Source organism: Oncorhynchus kisutch, unplaced genomic scaffold (genome assembly GCF_002021735.2).
Source record: "Oncorhynchus kisutch isolate 150728-3 unplaced genomic scaffold, Okis_V2 scaffold503, whole genome shotgun sequence".
Classification (NCBI taxonomy): Eukaryota; Metazoa; Chordata; class Actinopteri; order Salmoniformes; family Salmonidae; genus Oncorhynchus; species Oncorhynchus kisutch.
The window spans coordinates 269359-292948 of NW_022262448.1; the positions used below are offsets into that span (position 1 = coordinate 269359).

Consider the following 23590-nt stretch of genomic DNA (forward strand, 5'->3'; position numbering starts at 1 on the left):
TCTAAAAGTGTCATCAGTAATCTGTTAGTTACTAGTTACCTGTCTAAAAGTGTCATCAGTAATCTGTTAGTTACTAGTTACCTGTCTAAAAGTGTCATCAGTAATCTGTTAGTTACTAGTTACCTGTCTAAAAGTGTCATCAGTAATCTGTTAGTTACTAGTTACCTGTCTAAAAGTGTCATCAGTAATCTGTTAGTTACTAGTTACCTGTCTAAAAGTGTCATCAGTAATCTGTTAGTTACTAGTTACCTGTCTAAAAGTGTCATCAGTAATCTGTTAGTTACTAGTTACCTGTCTAAAAGTGTCATCAGTAATCTGTTAGTTACTAGTTACCTGTCTAAAAGTGTCATCAGTAATCTGTTAGTTACTAGTTACCTGTCTAAATGTGTCATCAGTAATCTGTTAGTTACTAGTTACCTGTCTAACATTGAAATCAGTAACAACCTTTGGATTCCCCAAACTCACTAATGTAATCTGATTACTTTCAGATGACTTTCCCCTTAAGAGGCACAGGCTAGTACCACAGTCATAAAATCTGATTTAACTTTACGCATACTGCTAACCCTAATGCCTAACCCCAACCTTAAATAACCCCAACCTTAACCATACTGCTAACCCTAATGCCTAACCCCAACCTTAAATAACCCCAACCTTAACCATACTGCTAACCCTATGCCTAACCCCAACCTTAAATTACCCTAACCTTAACCATACTGCTGACCCTAATGCCTAACTTTAACCATACTGATAACCCTAATGCCTAACCTTAACCATACTGCTAACGCTAATGCCTAAACCTAACCTTAACCATACTGCTGACCCTAATGCCTAACTTTAACCATACTGCTAACCCTAATGCCTAACCTTACATTTTTGTTTTCATGATATTTTACAATATAGCACATTTTGACTGTAGCGGAAATCGATCAGTTCTGCGGGGCTTTATATATAACCGACAATAAATATATACATATATATTTATATATATATATTATTCAACAAAAGTGTCATACTTCTCGTGCTTCGCAGAGCAGCGCAGAGCTGTTGTCAAGAAAGTTGTCAAGGAATTGAGTTTGTGAGGTTGTGTCCCCGCCCTCGCCTGCCTTAAATCAATCATGTCAATGCAGAGCTATACATAGCCCCCTCCGCATTGATACAAAATCCTAAGAAGCACACAGCAATGCGGAATGGAGCTCAATTTGGCCTCTGCTTGCCTCCGGAGACTTCACTTCCTTGACTAATTTCTTCTAATTTCTTCCTGCGCTTTAGCATTTTGTCTGAAAATAAAATATACATTTTACTCAACTGCTTTTCCACTCCAGTCAGCAGATGGCGGTCTGAGACTTTAAGGCAATGCTGCTGGTGTGACGTATAATGTAGTGGACGGAACGCTTCTTTCAACAGCAGCAACGGTTAGTCAGACACCTCGGTAGCTTGCTAGACAAAATAGACGAACCATTAAAGCTCTTTAGACGCTTTAGTGTATATTAGCCACTGTGTTTTAAACCCACTCATATCGTCTAGTTAGTTGTCCAATTTAATTTGATCCAATTTAATGTAATATTTACGGTGTTGTTTTTGTTCAAGCTTGGTCAGCTAGCAGGCTGGTTAAGTTAGCATTAGCCTACCTAGCTAACATCTCCGACGATGAGTTCACTAAGCTACTCTCCTTCTAAAGAGGAGGTCTGCTGGACGGAGAAAGAGGGTCTGTGGCTGAACATTGTCCTGAAAGAGGAGAAAGAAGAAGAGGATGATGTCACAGTAAAACAAGTAGAGGGTGAGGCTGTTACAGTGAAAGAAGAAGAGAAAGACGTTACATTGACAGAAGATGAAGACGCGTTCAGAGTGAAAGAGGAGGAGGATGTTACAGTAAAAGAAGAGGAGGAAGAGAAAGAGGAGGATGCAGTTTTTGGAGTGAAAGAGGAGGAGGAGGGGGAGATGACTGTCACATCGAAAAAGGAGGAAGAGGAGGAAACTGGATATCTGGGCCCGGTTTCCCAAAGTCATCTTAAGGCATCCAATGGTTCTAACGATGAACTTAACCATAAGATGGTTTTGAGAAACCGTTCCCTGATTAACACTAGTAAGTACTGTCTTAACAACAGAGGCACAAACTCTGCAGTTATTGAACTGATGTTTGGTGTTAAAGGGGAAATCTGCAATTGCTACATCCATATTGACTTTTAAATTATTTATTTATAGTCATTGATTCATGAAGAATATAACACATGCCTTATGAGCTTAGTTCAACTGTTGTACCACATCAGAACCCAAATAAGCAGGTTGGAACAGGTTTTGAGGCTATGCAGAGTGTTTGTTTACAAACAGTGGTGTTATAGGAGCTTTATGTTTTGGTTTCTGACAGTGTAATAGAGTTGACATTTTTGAGGCATTTCTAAGTTATATTCTTCAAGAATTATATAGTAAATGTGTATTTCTATAACTGCCAGTGGAGATTTCCTGTGGGGGTCAAATTGTCTAGGATATATAGTATATTCTAGAATTCATTTATGATGTCATAATGTTAGTTTAACCAGGTTTCTAGGCTATGTAGTATATTCTAGCATTCGTCCATGATGTCATAATGATAGTTTAACCAGGTTCCTATGATATATAGTATATTCTATAACTGCCAGTGTAGATTTCCTGTGGGGGTCAAGTTGTTACAGCTGTTAAGTCAAATTGTATAATATTCTGCACATTTTTTCCCCACTTTTTTTTTATGGCAGCTGGCCGATTCTTTGGTCGATAGGCTGTTTTGTTGACTAATATTTTTTGGTCAAGCAGTTGCAAGTACACTAAATAAACAAATGTATGTGTTCACCCCTTAAAATTAGTGGTTTCGGCTATTTCAGCCACACCCGTTGCTGACTGGTGTATAAAATCAAGCACACAGACATGCAATCTCCATAGACAAACATTGGCAGTAGAATGACCTTACTGAAGAGCTCAGTGACTTTAAAACGTAGCACCGTCATAGGATGCCACCTTTCCAACAAGTCAGTTTTGTCAAATTTCTGCCCTGCTAGAGCTTCCCCTGGTCCACTGTGTGCTGTTATTGTGAAGTGGAAACGTCTAAGAGCAACAACGGCTCAGCTGCAAAGTGGTAGGCCACACAAGCTCACAGAACGGGAAGGCCGAGTGCTGAAGTGTGTTCCACTCTGACTCGGACGGCCGGGCAGCCGCACACGAGCACCAAGATCACCACGCGCACTGCCATGCATCGGCCGGAGTGGTGTAAAGGTTTCCGCCATTGGACTCTGGAGCATCGGACTGCCAGGTGATTCTGGAGCATCGGACTGCCAGGTGATTCTGGAGCATCGGACTGCCAGGTGATTCTGGAGCATCGGACTGCCAGGTGATTCTGGAGCATCGGACTGCCAGGTGGTGAAGTGTGATTCATTCTTGACGGACAAATCTGGGTTTGGCGGGTGCTACCTGCCTGAATGCATAGTTTGAACTGTAAAGTTTGGTGGAAAGAGGAATAATGATCTGGGGCTGTTTTTTCATGGTTCAGGCCCCTTTAGTTCCAGTGAAGGGACATTTTAATGCTACAGCATGCTTCCAAATCCGTAGCAACAGTTTGGCCCTTTCCTGTTTCAGCATGACAATTCAGCATGACAACACAAGCCAAACAGAAATGGTTTGTCGAGGTACGGTGTGGAAGAACTTGACTTGCCTGCACAGAACTGCATATTAATGCCCATGATTTTGGAATGAGATGTTTGACGAGCAGGTGTCCACATACTGTTGGTCATGTAGTGTCCACGTACTGTTGGTCATGTAGTGTCCACATACTGTTGGTCATGTAGTGTCCCACGTACTGTTTTGTCATGTAGTGTCCACGTACTGTTGGTCATGTAGTGTCCACGTACTGTTGGTCATGTAGTGTCCATGTAGTGTCCACATACTGTTGGTCATGTAGTGTCCACGTACTGTTGGTCATGTAGTGTCCACGTACTGTTGATCATGTAGTGTCCTGTTGGTCATGTAGTGTCCACGTACTGTTGGTCATGTAGTGTCCACGTACTGTTGGTCATGTAGTGTCCACGTACTGTTGGTCATGTAGTGTCCACGTACTGTTGGTCATGTAGTGTCCACGTACTGTTGGTCATGTAGTGTCCACGTACTGTTGGTCATGTAGTGTCCACGTACTGTTGGTCATGTAGTGTCCACGTACTGTTGGTCATGTAGTGTCCACGTACTGTTGGTCATGTAGTGTCCACGTACTGTTGGTCATGTAGTGTCCACGTACTGTTGGTCATGTAGTGTCCACGTACTGTTGGTCATGTAGTGTCCACGTAGTGTCCACATACTGTTGGTCATGTAGTGTCCACGTACTGTTGGTCATGTAGTGTCCACGTACTGTTGATCATGTAGTGTCCCCGTACTGTTGGTCATGTAGTGTCCACGTACTGTTGATCATGTAGTGTCCTGTTGGTCATGTAGTGTCCACGTACTGTTGGTCACGTAGTGTCCACGTACTGTTGGTCACGTAGTGTCCACGTACTGTTGGTCACGTAGTGTCCACGTACTGTTGGTCACGTAGTGTCCACGTACTGTTGGCCACGTAGTGTCCCCGTACTGTTGGCCACGTAGTGTCCACCTACTGTTGGTCACGTAGTGTCCACCTACTGTTGGTCACGTAGTGTCCACCTACTGTTGGTCACGTAGTGTCCACCTACTGTTGGTCACGTAGTGTCCACCTACTGTTGGTCACGTAGTGTCCACCTACTGTTGGTCACGTAGTGTCCACCTACTGTTGGTCACGTAGTGTCCACCTACTGTTGGTCACGTAGTGTCCACCTACTGTTGGTCACGTAGTGTCCACCTACTGTTGGTCACGTAGTGTCCACCTACTGTTGGTCACGTAGTGTCCACCTACTGTTGGTCACGTAGTGTCCACCTACTGTTGGTCACGTAGTGTCCACCTACGGTTGGTCACGTAGTGTCCACCTACGGTTGGTCACGTAGTGTCCACCTACTGTTGGTCACGTAGTGTCCACCTACTGTTGGTCACGTAGTGTCCACCTACTGTTGGTCACGTAGTGTCCACCTACTGTTGGTCACGTAGTGTCCACCTACTGTTGGTCACGTAGTGTCCACGTACTGTTGGTCAAATGAATCTCCAAAATGGCGTAGCAGTAAGTCATCCTGTCGTCCTGTTGTGTCGTGTCCCTGTATATTTCGTTTATTTTTCGTTTATTTTTCGTTTTTTACATGTTTTTCGTTTTTTACATAGCTATCCCTTTAAAAACATTTTGCTAAACCTAAGCTTCCAAATACGCTGGATCTTCACAACTAGCTATCTAGCTAAACCGCAACCCCGGATGATTACCCCTGGCTAGCGTTTCCACCCACTTAGCTTGAAGCTAGCCCGGCCTGCGCTACCACCGTAGCATACTCCTGAGCTACAATACCCGGGCCCACGACCGGTCTATCGATGTCACCGCATGAAGAGGAATAAACAGACTCACCCCATCGCGACGTCCCCCAAAGGCTAACTCTCTAGCCCTCGCTATCTCCCTGCTTGCTAATTCGGCCTGCTAACTGCTAGCTTGTCCAGCTCCGGTCCGCTAACTGCTACCTTGTCTAGCCCGGGCCTACAAACTGTTAGCTTGTTAGCACAGGCCTGCTAACCGCCTGAATTGCCGCGTCCCAAACGCCCACCGGACCCATATTTACTTTCTATCTCTTTTGACTTTTAATTTGTTTATACCTTCCGGAAACCTGCCTCACCCAATGTGATTCGGAATCGCTATTATTTTTTAATTTATTTTTAGAACACACTCAAGAACCTCCAGAAGCTAACCAGCTAACTAGCTACAAGCTATTTAGTCATTGTTAGTTTTTTTTAACCTGGATAACACTCGCCAGTCCAGCTTCCCTGCCCCATCCACCGCTGCCCCCTGGACACTGATCTCTTGGCTACATAGCTGATGCACGCTGGACTGTCCATTAATCACGGTACTCCATTCTGCTTGTTTGTTTTATCTGTTGGCCCCGTTGCCTAGTCTACGCCATTTTACCTGCTGTTGTTGTGCTAGCTGATTAGCTGTTGTCTCACCTACTGTTTTAGCTAGCTTTCCCAATTCAACACCTGTGATTACTGTATGCCTCGCTGTATGTCTCTCTCAAATGTCAATATGCCTTGTATACTGTTGTTCAGGTTAGTTATCATTGTTTTAGTTCACAATGGAGCCCCTAGTTCCACTCTTCATACCCCTGATAACTCCTTTGTCCCACCTCCCACACATGCGGTGACCTCACCCATTACTACCAGCATGTCCAGAGATACAACCTCTCTCATCATCACCTAGTGCCTGGGCTTACCTCCACTGTACCCGCACCCCACCATAACCCTGTCTGCGCATTATGCCCTGAATATATTCTACCATGCCCAGAAACCTGCTCCTCTTATTCTCTGTCCCCAACGCTCTAGGCGACCAGTTTTGATAGCCTTTAGCCGCACCCTCATACTACTCCTTCTCTGTTCCGCGGGTGATGTGGAGGTAAACCCAGGCCCTGCATGTCCCCAGGCACCCTCATTTGTTGACTTCTGTGATCGAAAAAGCCTTGGTTTCATGCATGTCAACATCAGAAGCCTCCTCCCTAAGTTTGTCTTACTCACTGCTTTAGCACACTCTGCTAACCCTGATGTCCTTGCTGTGTCTGAATCCTGGCTCAGGAAGGCCACCAAAAATTCAGAGATTTCCATACCCAACTATAACATCTTCCGTCAAGATAGAACTGCCAAAGGGGGAGGAGTTGCAGTTTACTGCAGAGATAGCCTGCAAAGTAATGTCATACTTTCCAGGTCCATACCCAAACAGTTCGAACTACTAATTTTGAAAATTACTCTCTCCAGAAATAAGTCTCTCACGGTTGCTGCCTGCTACCGACCCCCCTCAGCTCCCAGCTGTGCCCTGGACACCATTTGTGAATTGATCGCCCCCCATCTAGCTTCAGAGTTTGTTCTGTTAGGTGACCTAAACTGGGATATGCTTAACACCCCGCCAGTCCTACAATCTAAGCTAGATGCCCTCAATCTCACACAAATCATCAAGGAACCCACCAGGTACAACCCTAACTCTGTAAACAAGGGCACCCTCATAGACGTCATCCTGACCAACTGGCCCTCCAAATACACCTCCGCTGTCTTCAACCAGGATCTCAGCGATCACTGCCTCATTGCCTGTATCCGCTACGGAGCCGCAGTCAAACGACCACCCCTCATCACTGTCAAACGCTCCCTAAAACACTTCTGTGAGCAGGCCTTTCTAATCGACCTGGCCCGGGTATCCTGGAAGGACATTGACCTCATCCCGTCAGTTGAGGATGCCTGGTCATTCTTTAAAAGTAACTTCCTCACCATTTTAGATAAGCATGCTCCGTTCAAAAAATGCAGAACTAAGAACAGATACAGCCCTTGGTTCACCCCAGACCTGACTGCCCTCGACCAGCACAAAAACATCCTGTGGCGGACTGCAATAGCATCGAATAGTCCCCGTGATATGCAACTGTTCAGGGAAGTCCGGAACCAATACACGCAGTCAGTCAGGAAAGCTAAGGCCAGCTTCTTCAGGCAGAAGTTTGCATCCTGTAGCTCCAACTCCAAAAAGTTCTGGGACACTGTGAAGTCCATGGAGAACAAGAGCACCTCCTCCCAGCTGCCCACTGCACTGAGGCTAGGTAACACGGTCACCACTGATAAATCCATGATTATCGAAAACTTCAATAAGCATTTCTCAACGGCTGGCCATGCCTTCCGCCTGGCTACTTCAACCTCGGCCAACAGCTCCGCCCCCCCCGCAGCTCCTCGCCCAAGCCTCTCCAGGTTCTCCTTTACCCAAATCCAGATAGCAGATGTTCTGAAAGAGCTGCAAAACCTGGACCCGTACAAATCAGCTGGGCTTGACAATCTGGACCCTCTATTTCTGAAACTATCTGCCACCATTGTCGCAACCCCTATTACCAGCCTGTTCAACCTCTCTTTCATATCGTCTGAGATCCCCAAGGATTGGAAAGCTGCCGCAGTCATCCCCCTCTTCAAAGGGGGAGACACCCTGGACCCAAACTGTTACAGACCTATATCCATCCTGCCCTGCCTATCTAAGATCTTCGAAAGCCAAGTCAACAAACAGGTCACTGACCATCTCGAATCCCACCGTACCTTCTCCGCTGTGCAATCTGGTTTCCGAGCCGGTCATGGGTGCACCTCAGCCACACTCAAGGTACTAAACGATATCATAACCGCCATCGATAAAAGACAGTACTGTGCAGCCGTCTTCATCGACCTTGCCAAGGCTTTCGACTCTGTCAATCACCATATTCTTATCGGCAGACTCAGTAGCCTTGGTTTTTCGGATGACTGCCTTGCCTGGTTCACCAATTACTTTGCAGACAGAGTTCAGTGTGTCAAATCGGAGGGCATGCTGTCCGGTCCTCTGGCAGTCTCTATGGGGGTGCCACAGGGTTCAATTCTCGGGCCGACTCTTTTCTCTGTGTATATCAATGATGTTGCTCTTGCTGCGGGCGATTCCCTGATCCACCTCTACGCAGACGACACCATTCTATATACTTTCGGCCCGTCTTTGGACACTGTGCTATCTAACCTCCAAACAAGCTTCAATGCCATACAACACTCCTTCCGTGGCCTCCAACTGCTCTTAAACGCTAGTAAAACCAAATGCATGCTTTTCAACCGGTCGCTGCCTGCACCCGCATGCCCGACTAGCATCACCACCCTGGATGGTTCCGACCTAGAATATGTGGACGTCTATAAGTACCTAGGTGTCTCGCTAGACTGCAAACTCTCCTTCCAGACTCATATCAAACATCTCCAATCGAAAATCAAATCAAGAGTCGGCTTTCTATTCCGCAACAAAGCCTCCTTCACTCAAGCCGCCAAGCTTACCCTAGTAAAACTGACTATCCTACCGATCCTCGACTTCGGCGATGTCATCTACAAAATGGCTTCCAACACTCTACTCAGCAAACTGGATGCAGTCTATCACAGTGCCATCCGTTTTGTCACTAAAGCACCTTATACCACCCACCATTGCGACTTGTATGCTCTAGTCGGCTGGCCCTCGCTACATATTCGTCGCCAGACCCACTGGCTCCAGGTCATCTACAAGTCTATGCTAGGTAAAGCTCCGCCTTATCTCAGCTCACTGGTCACGATGGCAACACCCATCCGTAGCACGCGCTCCAGCAGGTGTATCTCACTGATCATCCCTAAAGCCAACACCTCATTTGGCCGCCTTTCGTTCCAGTACTCTGCTGCCTGTGACTGGAACGAATTGCAAAAATCCCTGAAGTTGGAGACTTTTATCTCCCTCACCAACTTCAAACATCAGCTATCTGAGCAGCTAACCGATCGCTGCAGCTGTACATAGTCTATTGGTAAATAGCCCACCCTTTTCACCTACCTCATCCCCATACTGTTTTTATTTATTTACTTTTCTGCTCTTTTGCACACCAATATCTCTACCTGTACATGACCATCTGATCATTCATCACTCCAGTGTTAATCTGCAAAATTGTAATTATTTGCCTACCTCCTCATGCCTTTTGCACACATTGTATATAGACCCCCCCTCTGTTTTCTACTGTGTTATTGACTTGTTAATTGTTTACTCCATGTGTAACTCTTTGTTGTATGCTCACACTGCTATGCTTTATCTTGGCCAGGTCGCAGTTGCAAATGAGAACTTGTTCTCAACTAGCCTACCTGGTTAAATAAAGGTGTTCTCAACTAGCCTACCTGGTTAAATAAAGGTGAAATAAATAAAAATAAATAAAAATGTAGTGTCCACGTACTGTTGGTCATGTAGTGTCCACGTACTGTTGGTCATGTAGTGTCCTGTTGGTCATGTAGTGTCCTGTTGGTCATGTAGTGTCCTGTTGGTCATGTAGTGTCCTGTTGGTCATGTAGTGTCCTGTTGGTCATGTAGTGTCCTGTTGGTCATGTAGTATCCTGTTGGTCATGTAGTATCCTGTTGGTCATGTAGTATCCTGTTGGTCATGTAGTGTCCTGTTGGTCATGTAGTGTCCACGTACTGTTGGTCACGTAGTGTCCTGTTGGTCATGTAGTGTCCTGTTGGTCATGTAGTGTCCTGTTGGTCATGTAGTGTCCTGTTGGTCATGTAGTGTCCACGTACTGTTGGTCATGTAGTGTCCTGTTGGTCATGTAGTGTCCTGTTGGTCATGTAGTGTCCACGTACTGTTGGTCACGTAGTGTCCTGTTGGTCATGTAGTGTCCTGTTGGCCATGTAGTGTCCACGTACTGTTGGTCATGTAGTGTCCACGTACTGTTGGTCATTTAGTGTCCACGTACTGTTGGTCATGTAGTGTCCACGTACTGTTGGTCATGGAGTGTCCACGTACTGTTGGTCATGTAGTGTATCATAACGTTTTGCTACCGTTACATTCTTGTGGTACTGTGTAACACTAGTAGTATGTGTGTTGGAGTGTCAGTGTAGGATGTTGGGGTAGAGTCTAGTGAGTGTGCTGGTAGAGTGTAGTTAGTGTGTGGGTAGAGTGTAGTGAGTGTGCAGATAGTGTAGTCAGTGTGCGGGTAGAGTGTTGTGAGTGTGCCGGTAGAGTGTGGTGAGTGTGGTGAGTGTAGTGAGTGTGCAGGTAGAGTGTAGTGAGTGTGCTGGTAGAGTCTGGTCAGTGTGCAGGTTGAGTTTATTGAGTGTGCAGGTAGAGTCTGGTCAGTGTGCAGGTAGAGTGTGGTGAGTGTGCGGGTAGAGTGTGGTGAGTGTGCAGGCAGAGTGTAGTGAGTGTGCAGGTAGAGTGTAATGAGTGTGCGGGTAGAGTGTAATGAGTGTGCGGGTAGAGTGTAATGAGTGTGCGGGTAGAGTGTAATGAGTGTGCGGGTAGAGTGTAATGAGTGTGCGGGTAGAGTGTAATGAGTGTGCGGGTAGAGTGTAGTGAGTGTGCAGGTGTAGTGAGTGTGCGGGTAGAGTGTAGTGCGTGTGCGGGTAGAGTGTAGTGAGTGTGAAGGTAGAGTGTAGAGAGTGTGTAGGTGTAGTGAGTGTGCGGGTAGAGTGTAGTGCGTGTGCGGGTAGAGTGTAGTGCGGGTAGAGTGTAGTGAGTGTGCGGGTAGAGTGTAGTGAGTGTGCAGGTAGAGTGTAGTGAGTGTGGGGGTAGAGTGTGGTGAGTGTGCGGGTAGAGTGTGGTGAGTGTGCGGGTAGAGTAGTGAGTGTGGTGAGTGTGCAGGTAGAGTGTGGTGAGTGTGCAGGTAGAATGTAGTGAGTGTGCAGGTAGAGTGTAGTCAGTGTGCGGGGTAGAGTGTGGTGAGTGTGCGGGTAGAGTGTGGTGAGTGTGCGGGTAGAGTGTAGTGAGTGTGCGGGTAGAGTGTAGTGAGTGTGCGGGTAGAGTGTAGTGAGTGTGCGGGTAGAGTGTAGTGAGTGTGCGGGTAGAGTGTAGTGAGTGTGCGGGTAGAGTGTAGTGAGTGTGCGGGTAGAGTGTGGTGAGTGTGCGGGTAGAATGTAGTGAGTGTGCAGGTAGAATGTAGTGAGTGTGTAGTGAGTGTAGTGAGTGTGCAGGTTGAGTGTAGTGAGTGTGCGGGTGGAGTGTAGTGAGTGTGCAGGTAGAGTGTAGTGAGTGTGCAGGTTGAGTGTAGTGAGTGTGCGGGTGGAGTCTAGTGAGTGTGTGGGTGGAGTGTAGTGAGTGTGCGGGTGGAGTGTAGTGAGTGTGCGGGTAGATTGTAGTGAGTGTGCGGGTGGAGTCTAGTGAGTGTGTGGGTGGAGTGTAGTGAGTGTGCAGGTAGAGTGTAGTCAGTGTGCGGGTAGAGTGTGGTGAGTGTGCGGGTAGAGTGTAGTGAGTGTGCGGGTAGAGTCATTGGAGCTTTTTGGGGGGTAAATAAATGATAAAAGGGGTTCAGCGAGTTAAGGGGGGAAAAGGGTGGGGGTCAATGTAAATAGTCTGGGTGGCCATTTTGATTAGCTGTCCAGCGGTCTTATGGTTTGGGGGTAGAAGCTGTTCAGCAGTCTTATGGTTTGGGGGTAGAAGCTGTTCAGCAGTCTTATGGTTTGGGGGTAGAAGCTGTTCAGCAGTCTTATGGTTTGGGGGTAGAAGCTGTCCAGCGGTCTTATGGTTTGGGGGTAGAAGCTGTTCAGCAGTCTTATGGTTTGGGGGTAGAAGCTGTTCAGCATTCTTATGGTTTGGGGGTAGAAGCTGTTCAGCAGTCTTATGGTTTGGGGGTAGAAGCTGTTCAGCAGTCTTATGGTTTGGGGGTAGAAGCTGTTCAGCGGTCTTATGGTTTGGGGGTAGAAGCTGTCCAGCGGTCTTATGGTTTGGGGGTAGAAGCTGTTCAGCAGTCTTATGGTTTGGGGGTAGAAGCTGTTCAGCAGTCTTATGGTTTGGGGGTAGAAGCTGTTCAGCAGTCTTATGGTTTGGGGGTAGAAGCTGTCCAGCGGTCTTATGGTTTGGGGGTAGAAGCTGTTCAGCAGTCTTATGGTTTGGGGGTAGAAGCTGTTCAGCATTCTTATGGTTTGGGGGTAGAAGCTGTTCAGCAGTCTTATGGTTTGGGGGTAGAAGCTGTTCAGCAGTCTTATGGTTTGGGGGTAGAAGCTGTTCAGCGGTCTTATGGTTTGGGGGTAGAAGCTGTCCAGCGGTCTTATGGTTTGGGGGTAGAAGCTGTTCAGCAGTCTTATGGTTTGGGGGTAGAAGCTGTTCAGCAGTCTTATGGTTTGGGGGTAGAAGCTGTCCAGCGGTCTTATGGTTTGGGGGTAGAAGCTGTTCAGCAGTCTTATGGTTTGGGGGTAGAAGCTGTTCAGCAGTCTTATGGTTTGGGGGTAGAAGCTGTTCAGCAGTCTTATGGTTTGGGGGTAGAAGCTGTCCAGCGGTCTTATGGTTTGGGGGTAGAAGCTGTTCAGCAGTCTTATGGTTTGGGGGTAGAAGCTGTTCAGCATTCTTATGGTTTGGGGGTAGAAGCTGTTCAGCAGTCTTATGGTTTGGGGGTAGAAGCTGTTCAGCAGTCTTATGGTTTGGGGGTAGAAGCTGTTCAGCGGTCTTATGGTTTGGGGGTAGAAGCTGTCCAGCGGTCTTATGGTTTGGGGGTAGAAGCTGTTCAGCAGTCTTATGGTTTGGGGGTAGAAGCTGTTCAGCAGTCTTATGGTTTGGGGGTAGAAGCTGTTCAGCAGTCTTATGGTTTGGGGGTAGAAGCTGTTCAGCAGTCTTATGGTTTGGAGGTAGAAGCTGTTCAGCAGTCTTATGGTTTGGGGGTAGAAGCTGTTCAGCAGTCTTATGGTTTGGGGGTAGAAGCTGTTCAGCAGTCTTTTGGTCCCAGGCTTGGCAATCTGGTACTGCTTGCTGTGCGGTAGCGGAGAGTACTGTCTGTCACTTGGGTGGCTGGAGTCTTTTGACAATTTTTGGAGCCTTCCTCTAACACCGCCTGGTATAGAGGTCCTGGATGGCAGGATGTTTGGCCCCAGTGATGTACTGGGCCGTACGCAGTACCCTCTGTAGTGCCTTGCGGTTGGAGTCCGAGCAGTTGCCATACCAGGTAGTGATGCAACCATTCAGGATGCTCTTGATGGTGCAGCTGTAAAACCTTTTGAGGATCTGAGGACCCATGCCAAATCTTTTCAGTCTCCTGAGGGGGGATAGGCTTTGTTGTGCCCTCTTCACGACTGTCTTGGTGTGTTTTTGTCAATGTGAATGGGGGCGTGTTCGGCCCTCCGTTTCCTGAACTCCACGATCAGCTCCTTTGTCTTGCCCACGTTGAGGAAGATGTTGTTATCCTGGCACCACACTGTCAGGTCTCTGACCTCCTCCCTATAGCCTGTCTCATCGTTGAGGAAGAGGTTGTTATCCTGGCACCACACTGTCAGGTCTCTGACCTCCTCCCTATAGCCTGTCTCATCGTTGAGGAAGAGGTTGTTATCCTGGCACCACACTGTCAGGTCTCTGACCTCCTCCCTATAGCCTGTCTCATCGTTGAGGAAGAGGTTGTTATCCTGGCACCACACTGTCAGGTCTCTGACCTCCTCCCTATAGCCTGTCTCATCGTTGAGGAAGAGGTTGTTATCCTGAGACCACACTGTCAGGTCTCTGACCTCCTCCCTATAGCCTGTCTCATCGTTGAGGAAGAGGTTGTTATCCTGGTACCACACTGTCAGGTCTCTGACCTCCTCCCTATAGCCTGTCTCATCGTTGAGGAAGAGGTTGTTATCCTGGCACCACACTGTCAGGTCTCTGACCTCCTCCCTATAGCCTGTCTCATTGTTGAGGAAGAGGTTGTTATCCTGGCACCACACTGTCAGGTCTCTGACCTCCTCCCTATAGCCTGTCTCATCGTTGAGGAAGAGGTTGTTATCCTGGCACAACACTGTCAGGTCTCTGACCTCCTCCCTATAGCCTGTCTCTTCATCATCTGTGATCAGGCCTACCACCGTCTGGTTGTCAGCCAGCTTAATGATGGTGGTGGAGTGTTGCGCTGCCATACAGTTGTGGGTGAACTTGGAAGTAGAGGACGGGACTGAGCTCCCGTGTTGAGGATCAGTATGGCGGATGATAAAAAAAAAAGGATTATTAAAACAAGCTGCTCAACATTTACAATTCACTTTAGTCATCTTGCAGACTCCCGTCCAGAGGGACCCACAGGAGCAACCAGGGTCAAGCGCCCAAGGAAACGTCGACAGATCTCTCACCAAGCTCCTGTTGGCCACCGGCCCAAGCTCTCAACCGCCAGGTCACAAACCACCCAAGACGGATGGATCCCAGAGAGCCCCTCGCCCCCTGGGTTCCTTAGCTTAGTGATGAGCTTTGAGGGAACTATGGTGTTGAATGCTGAGCTGTAGTCAATGAATAGCATTCTCACATAGGTGTTCCTTTTGTCCAGGTGGGAAAGGGCAGTGTGGAGCGCAATAGAGATTGCAATCATCTGTGGATCTGTTGGGGCGGTATGTGAATTGGAGTGGGTGTTGAGGCGGTTTCTGGGATAATGGTGCTGATGTGAGCCATGAAGTAGCCTTTCAAAGCACTTCATGGCTACAGATGTGAGAGCTACGGGTCGGTAGTCATTTAAACCAGTTACCTTGGCGTTCTTGTGCACATGGATTATAGTGGTTTGCTTGAAACATGTAGATATTACAGACTGGGTCAGGATGTGACGGAGGCAGCAGCAGCAGAGAGATGAGGAAACAGCCCTATTCGGGCGGGATTCGTTTTACTGGGGTGGTCAGGTACTTTAGAAATGTCTAGAAACAGATGCCTCAACTTGCCGAAGAAAAAAAGAAACCGAAGAAGAAGAAAATTCATTTTTAAATTTATTTTACTTTTAATTAACTTGACAAGTCAGTTAAGAACAAATTCTTATATTCAATGACGGCCTAAGAACAGTGGGTTAACTGCCTGTTCAGGGGCAGAACGACAGATTTGTACCTTGTCAGCTCGGGGATATGAACTTGCAACCTTTCGGTTACTAGTACAACGCTCTAACCACTAGGCTACCTGACCCCCCTCCCCTCTAACCAATAGGCTACCTGACCCCCCTCCCCTCTAACCACTAGGCTACCCTACCGCCCCTTCTGTCTTAAGACAATTGTTAAACAAGTTTGGACACAACATCATGTGCATAATTTTTTTTGTTAAAATAAACAGTGGATTACTGCTGTTGTGGGCCTTTAACCATCTGTTTGACTTCGTTGTTCACACAGGAGAGAGACGTGACTATTGTGGATCCTCTGGGGAGCCTCAACAACAGCATGATGCTGACGAGGCAGAGAAGAGTCTCTCCACATCAGAACACCTCAAACACCAGCGGAGACCCACCGGGAAGAAACCTCACCACTGCTCTGACTGTGGGAAGAGATTCCCCTCTTCAGCAGACCTCAAAAGACATCTGAGAATCCACACGGGAGAGAAACCTAATAGCTGTGATCAATGTGGGAAGAGTTTTAGTGTTACAAGCAGCCTGAAAGCACACCAGAAAACACACACAGGAGAGAAACCTTATAGCTGTGATCAATGTGGGAAGAGATTTGTTACATCTAGCAGTCTGACTATACACCAGAGAATACACACTGGTGAGAAACCTTATAGTTGTGATCGATGTGGGAAGAGTTTTAATGTTCCAAGCAGCCTGAAAACACATCAGAGAACACACACAGGAGATAGACCTTATAGCTGTAGTCAATGTGGGAAGAGTTTTACTTCATCTAGCCAGCTGACTATTCACGAGAGAACACACACAGGAGAGAAACCTTATAGCTGTAGTCAATGTGAGAAGAGGTTTACTCACTCAAGCAACCTGATGGTACATTTGAGAACACACACTGGAGAGAAACCTTATAGCTGTGATCAATGTGGGAAGAGTTTTGTTACATCTAGCTGTCTGACTATGCACCAGAGAACACACACAGGAGAGAAACCTTTTAGCTGTGATCAATGTGGGAAGAGTTTCACTCAGGCAAATATCCTGATAGCACACCGGAGAACACACACAGGAGAGAAACCTCATAGCTGTGATCAATGTGGGAAGAGTTACTCTGGTAAAAGATCTCTGATAAAACATCAGAAAGTACATACATGAAGGAGTTGTTCCATGATATCAACGAAATGATGTCACAATGTAGAATGTTTTAACATTGTAGTAGAAGTATTTTAATGATGTCACAATGTAGAACGTTTTAACATTGTAGTAGGAGTGTTCTAATGATGTCACAATGTAGAATGTTTTAACATTGTAGTAGGAGTATTCTAATGATGTCATAATGTAGAACCCTAAACATTTGCTCCCTGTTCTATTGATTTCAGCATGATATGGATATGAGCCTCGTCAGGGGAAAAATCCAGGCTCTGAAATGAAAGAGTAGTATTTATGTGATTAACATCGTGTTGTGTTAGACTTACCTCGTCGGTGACCCACTTGAATCAAAATGCAACACTTCAAAATGTAGCTAGCTGTTTTCTACAAATTGTCCTCAAACCAATGATGTACACATTAAACCCAGATTCCTTGTGGTTTTTGAGCTGTTAGTTTTAACAGGAAGTGCAACCTCATCTCCTTCTCTCGGCACAATTGATTTCAACGTGATATGTATATGAGTGATGAGAAATAAGTGTTGCTCTCCTTTGTTTAGCGACCCCTACATTTAAATGTATCACTCCAACATGTAGCTGACTGTCTTCTGCAGGTTGTCCTCTAACCAGGGAGGTAGAAGATATCTCCCATTTCCATGTGTTTTTTTGTTGTTCTGTTAGCATCAATAGCATGTACAGCCTGATTTCCCCCCTAATAGATATATCAGTGATTTATTGCCTCTTGTTGTTTCTGGAAATTGTTTATTGATTCGGACAGGTTAAAACTGTGTTTTGACATTGGGGCTATCCCACCTAGCAACACCAAGTAAAGACTATTCTGACATCCAATCTAAATTCAGTTTTGGAATTTGAAGTTGACATTTATTTTGAAAGTAGGTATTTTTGCAGGTTGTTTCAACGACTTGAAAACAACTTAGTTTCAACATACTTGCAGCATGGAGGCTTTTATATATATAAAAGAAACAGTAAATGAACAGTTTTATTAACAATGAACAGTTTTATTAACAATTAACAGTTTTATTAACAATTAACAGTTTTATTAACAATGAACAGTTTTATTAACAATTAACAGTTTTATTAACAATGAACAGTTTTATTAACAATTAACAGTTTTATTAACAATGAACAGTTTTATTAACAATGAACAGTTTTATTAACAATGAACAGTTTTATTAACAATGAACAGTTTTATTAACAATGAACAGTTTTATTAACAATGAACAGTTTTATTAACAATGAACAGTTTTATTAACAATGAACAGTTTTATTAACAATTAACAGTTTTATTAACAATGAACAGTTTTATTAACAATTAACAGTTTTATTAACAATTAACAGTTTTATTAACAATTAACAGTTTTATGAACAATTAACAGTTTTATTAACAATTAACAGTTTTATTAACAATTAACAGTTTTATTAACAATTAACAGTTTTATTAACAATTAACAGTTTTATTAACAATTAACAGTTTTATTAACAATGAACAGTTTTATTAACAATGAAAAGTTTTATTAACAATTAACAGTTTTATTAACAATTAACAGTTTTATTAACAATTAACAGTTTTATTAACAATTAACAGTTTTATTAACAATTAACAGTTTTATTAACCATCTGACACTCCAGTATTTTTCTTTACAACATTCAAGTGCTAATTGTCTTTATTCCACTACTGAAGAAGCATGTCTCAAATCACCTACTCATATTTCAAACATTCTGCCTGACAAAAGATCGTTTTTATTATTCAATGCCTCTGCCCGATGTCCAATCTACACTCGGTTTTGTCCAATCTACAGCCTCAGTTACACCTGGCACCCTAATTGTGACTTCTGTCATCTGATCACTCCAAGCTGCATTCGGTTCAGATCTACCAGGATGGGCATTGTGTTCGGAATTTGAGTCTGGCCACTGAATATGCATAAGCAATGTAAAGAGATGGGGTGAATGAGTGGGGGAAAGTATATTTGACACAAATTACCTTCATAATATCAAAGAACAAATGCATGTGCCTGAGGGGAAATTAACTTTCATACAGCCAAAAGGGGTGAGAAATTACATCAATATCAGTGGACAATTTGCCTAAACAGCGTGGCCAACCAGCATGGTTATGGTCAAAGAGACTAACTACCGGAGACCAGTTAGAACCCAACTAACAGTAAGCCAAGGTGGAAAAAGTTACAAAACTCCCGTAGTTAATCCGTCAGCAGTCAGCAGCCACCTGCTCTGTCGGCTGCAATGTCGAACGAGCCCAAATTAATTAATTAATTAAAATGTTTGTTTGAGGGGAAATTAACTTTCATACAGCCAAAAGGGGTGAGAAATTACACCAATATCAGTGGTCAATTTGTACTAATGTAAATAAACATGGATGATGGAACATATTTCCCTTTGCTGATGTGATGAACCATAAATATTTACCATCTAAACCATGTGTGACCTCTCACCTCTCTGGCTGTAGAAGTGTTCTTCCTAACCAGTCCCTCAACAGCTCTCTAACTGAGCTCCACCCTCACTGGGTCTTCAGAGGAGAGGAAGGCTGAGGAGGGATGGAAGGATGAATGGATCAATCAGTCAACAAGTCAGTAATATAAAGAGAGTGTTGATCATCTTAAATGTCTGTCTCCCACCCATGGAGAGACCTTTATACTGTATCCAGGGTTGGGTAGGTTACTTTCTAAATGTAATCTGTTAGTTACTAGTTACCTGTCTAAAAGTGTCATCAGTAATCTGTTAGTTACTAGTTACCTGTCTAAAAGTGTCATCAGTAATCTGTTAGTTACTAGTTACCTGTCTAAAAGTGTCATCAGTAATCTGTTAGTTACTAGTTACCTGTCTAAAAGTGTCATCAGTAATCTGTTAGTTACTAGTTACCTGTCTAAAAGTGTCATCAGTAATCTGTTAGTTACTAGTTACCTGTCCAGAATTGTAATCAGTAAGTAATCTGATTACTTTTAGATTATCCTCCCCTAAAGAGTACCAAAAATCTGAGATGAAACCTAACCTTAACCATACTGCTAACCCTAATGCCTAACCTTAACCATACTGCTAACCCTAATGCCTAACCTTAACCATACTGCTAACCCTAATGCCTAAACCTAACCTTAACCATACTGCTAACCCTAATGCCTAAACCTAACCTTAACCATACTGCTAACCCTAATGCCTAAACCTAACCTTAACCATACTGCTAACCCTAATGCCTAAACCTAACCTTAACCATACTGCTAACCCTAACATTAAATTACCTTAACTTTAACCATACTGCTAATACCTAACCCTTACTTTAACCATACTGCTAACCCTAACCGTAACCTTAACCATACTGCTAACCCTAACCCCAACCTTAAATAACCCTAACCTTAACCATACTGCTAACCCTAACCTTAACCATACTGCTAACCCTAATGCCTAACCCCAACCTTAAATAACCCTAACCTTAACCATACTGCTAACCCTAATGCCTAACTTTAACCATACTGATAACCCTAATGCCTAACTTTAACCATACTGATAACCCTAATGCCTAACCTTAACCATACTGCTAACGCTAATGCCTAAACCTAACCTTAACCATACTGATAACCCTAATGCCTAATCCTTACCTTAAATAACCCTAACCTTAACCATACTACTAACCTTAACCATACTGATAACCCTAATGCCTAATCCTTACCTTAAATAACCCTAACCTTAACCATACTACTAACCCTAATGCCTAATAAACATTTTAAAAAAAATTCATACATTTTTACAATATTGCACATTTTGACTCCAGCTGGTCCGTCTAGCGGAAATCTGTCAGTTCTGCCTCCGGGCCGAGATTCATCACAATAAACATCAACCTGCTTAAGAGGCATTAGAAGAAGACAGACATAATATTACCAATTGTAACATCTATTGCAGGATAATGTTAGATATAGACATAGCTGGATGTTGTGTTTAACTATGAATTTTATTTAGGCTTCTTCTTCTAAACCATCGCTTTCTACAACAGATAATAAAACTATTAGGTTATTTTGACCTTTATTTATTTACAATATTTAATAATAATAAAACAATAACAATAATAATAATAATATAATAATAATAATACAATATAATAATAATTATTATTTTTAATGACGTCCTGGGAACAGTGGGGTTAACTGCCTGTTCAGGGGGCAGAACGACAGATTTGTACCTTGTCAGCTCGGGGGTTTGAACTCACAACCTTCCGGTTACTAGTCCACCGCTCTAACCACTAGGCTACCCTGCCATCCCTACACTCTAACCACTAGGCTACCCTGCCTCCTCTACACTCTAACCACTAGGCTACCTGCCTCCTCTACACTCTAACCACTAGGCTACCCTGCCATCCCTACACTCTAACCACTAGGCTACCCTGCCTCCTCTACACTCTAACCACTAGGCTACCCTGCCATCCCTACACTCTAACCACTAGGCTACCCTGCCTCCTCTACACTCTAACCACTAGGCTACCCTGCCGTCCCTACACTCTAACCACTAGGCTACCCTGCCTCCTCTACACTCTAACCACTAGGCTACCCTGCCATCCCTACACTCTAACCACTAGGCTACCCTGCCTCCTCTACACTCTAACCACTAGGCTACCCTGCCATCCCTACACTCTAACCACTAGGCTACCTGCCTCCTCTACACTCTAACCACTAGGCTACCCTGCCACCTCTACACTCTAACCACTAGGCTACCCTGCCGCCTCTACACTCTAACCACTAGGCTCCCTGCCACCTCTACACTCTAACCACTAGGCTACCCTGCCTCCTCTACACTCTAACCACTAGGCTACCCTGCCTCCTCTACACTCTAACCACTAGGCTACCCTGCCGTCCCTACACTCTAACCACTAGGCTACCCTGCCGTCCCTACACTCTAACCACTAGGCTACCTTGCCTCCTCTACACTCTAACCACTAGGCTACCTGCCACCTCTACACTCTAACCACTAGGCTACCTGCCGCCTCTACACTCTAACCACTAGGCTACCTTGCCTCCTCTACACTCTAACCACTAGGCTACCCTGCCATCCCTACACTCTAATCACTAGGCTACCCTGCCGTCCCTACACTCTAACCACTAGGCTACCTGCCGCCTCTACACTCTAACCACTAGGCTACCTGCTGGTTACTAGCCCAACGCTCTAACCACTAGGCTACCCTGCCGCCTCTACACTCTAACCACTAGGCTACCTGCCGCCTCTACGCTCTAACCACTAGGCTACCTGCCGCCTCTACACTCTAACCACTAGGCTACCTGCCGCCTCTACACTCTAACCACTAGGCTACCTGCCACCTCTACACTCTAACCACTAGGCTACCTGCCGCCTCTACACTCTAACCACTAGGCTACCTGCCGCCTCAACACTCTAACCACTAGGCTACCTGCCGCCTCTACACTCTAACCACTAGGCTACCTGCCGCCTCTACACTCTAACCACTAGGCTACCTGCCGCCTCTACACTCTAACCACTAGGCTACCTGCCGCCTCTACACTCTAACCACTAGGCTACCTGCCGCCTCTACACTCTAACCACTAGGCTACCCTGCCGCCTCAACACTCTAACCACTAGGCTACCTGCCGCCTCTACACTCTAACCACTAGGCTACCTGCCACCTCTACACTCTAACCACTAGGCTACCTGCCGCCTCTACACTCTAACCACTAGGCTACCTGCCGCCTCTACACTCTAACCACTAGGCTACCTGCCACCTCTACACTCTAACCACTAGGCTACCCTGCCGCCCCATTATATCTTTAGGCCTAAAAGATAACATTTTCTGTCATATTTTACAGTCTTCAGGAATAAGACTTGAATTATGAAGTATAAATCTGTTTAACCTGAGCATAACCCTAAAACTAAGCACTTATTAGCCTACTCTGTTGTTTATGATTTTGTTTGTCATGGAAGACTAATTGGGCTTATTGCTTCCGGTTGATAAAGAAATGCTGCTCTCTGAAAGGCAGGTGCTATTTGCAGGGACGCAGCTTTAACTGGAGCCAGGGGGGTGTCCCCCCCACATTCTGAAATTTCACTTTTACCTAGTTATATCATTGCAATGTGATACAAAAACGGATGGGGTGTGCTTTAGGACCATGCGGACGGCTCAGAGCGGTCTTCTTTTTTGGAGTTTTCAACTGGCTGGATTGAGCACCACAGAGCAGGCAGACAGGCTGTGTGAAAAAGGAAAGCTAACTGTCTGGATTGAGCACCACAGAGCAGGCAGACAGTTTTCAACTGGCTGGATTGAGCACCACAGAGCAGGCAGACAGTTTTCAACTGGCTGGATTGAGCACCACAGAGCAGGCAGACAGTTTTCAACTGGCTGGATTGAGCACCACAGAGCAGGCAGACAGTTTTCAACTGGCTGGATTGAGCACCACAGAGTGGGCAGACAGTTTTCAACTGGCTGGGTTGAGCACCACAGAGCAGGCAGACAGTTTTCAACTGGCTGGATTGAGCACCACAGAGCAGGCAGACAGTTTTCAACTGGCTGGGTTGAGCACCACAGGGCAGGCAGACAGGCTGTGTGAAAAAGGAAAGCCAACTGTCTGGGTTGAGCACCACAGAGCAGACAGGCTGTGTGAAAAAGGAAAGCTAACTGTCTGGGTTGAGCACCACAGAGCAGACAGGCTGTGTGAAAAAGGAAAGCTAACTGTCTGGGTTGAGCACCACAGAGCAGGCAGACAGGCTGTGTGAAAAAGGAAAGCTAACTGTCTGGGTTGAGTACCACAGAGCAGGCAGACAGGCTGTGTGAAAAAGGAAAGCCAACTGTCTGGGTTGAGCACCACAGAGCAGGCAGACAGGCTGTGTGAAAAAGGAAAGCTAACTGTCTGGGTTGAGCACCACAGAGCAGGCAGACAGGCTGTGTGAAAAAGGAAAGCCAACTGTCTGGGTTGAGCACCACAGAGCAGGCAGACAGGCTGTGTGAAAAAGGAAAGCTAACTGTCTGGGTTGAGCACCACAGAGCAGGCAGACAGGCTGTGTGAAAAAGGAAAGCTAACTGTCTGGG

The 23590-nt window shown here is 45.4% G+C and overlaps 1 pseudogene; it reads left to right on the forward strand.

Moving 5' to 3' along the window:
- Positions 1-1828: 1828 nt before the first annotated feature.
- Positions 1829-16579, forward strand: LOC116360829 (gastrula zinc finger protein XlCGF17.1-like; annotated as a pseudogene).
- Positions 16580-23590: the final 7011 nt, after the last annotated feature.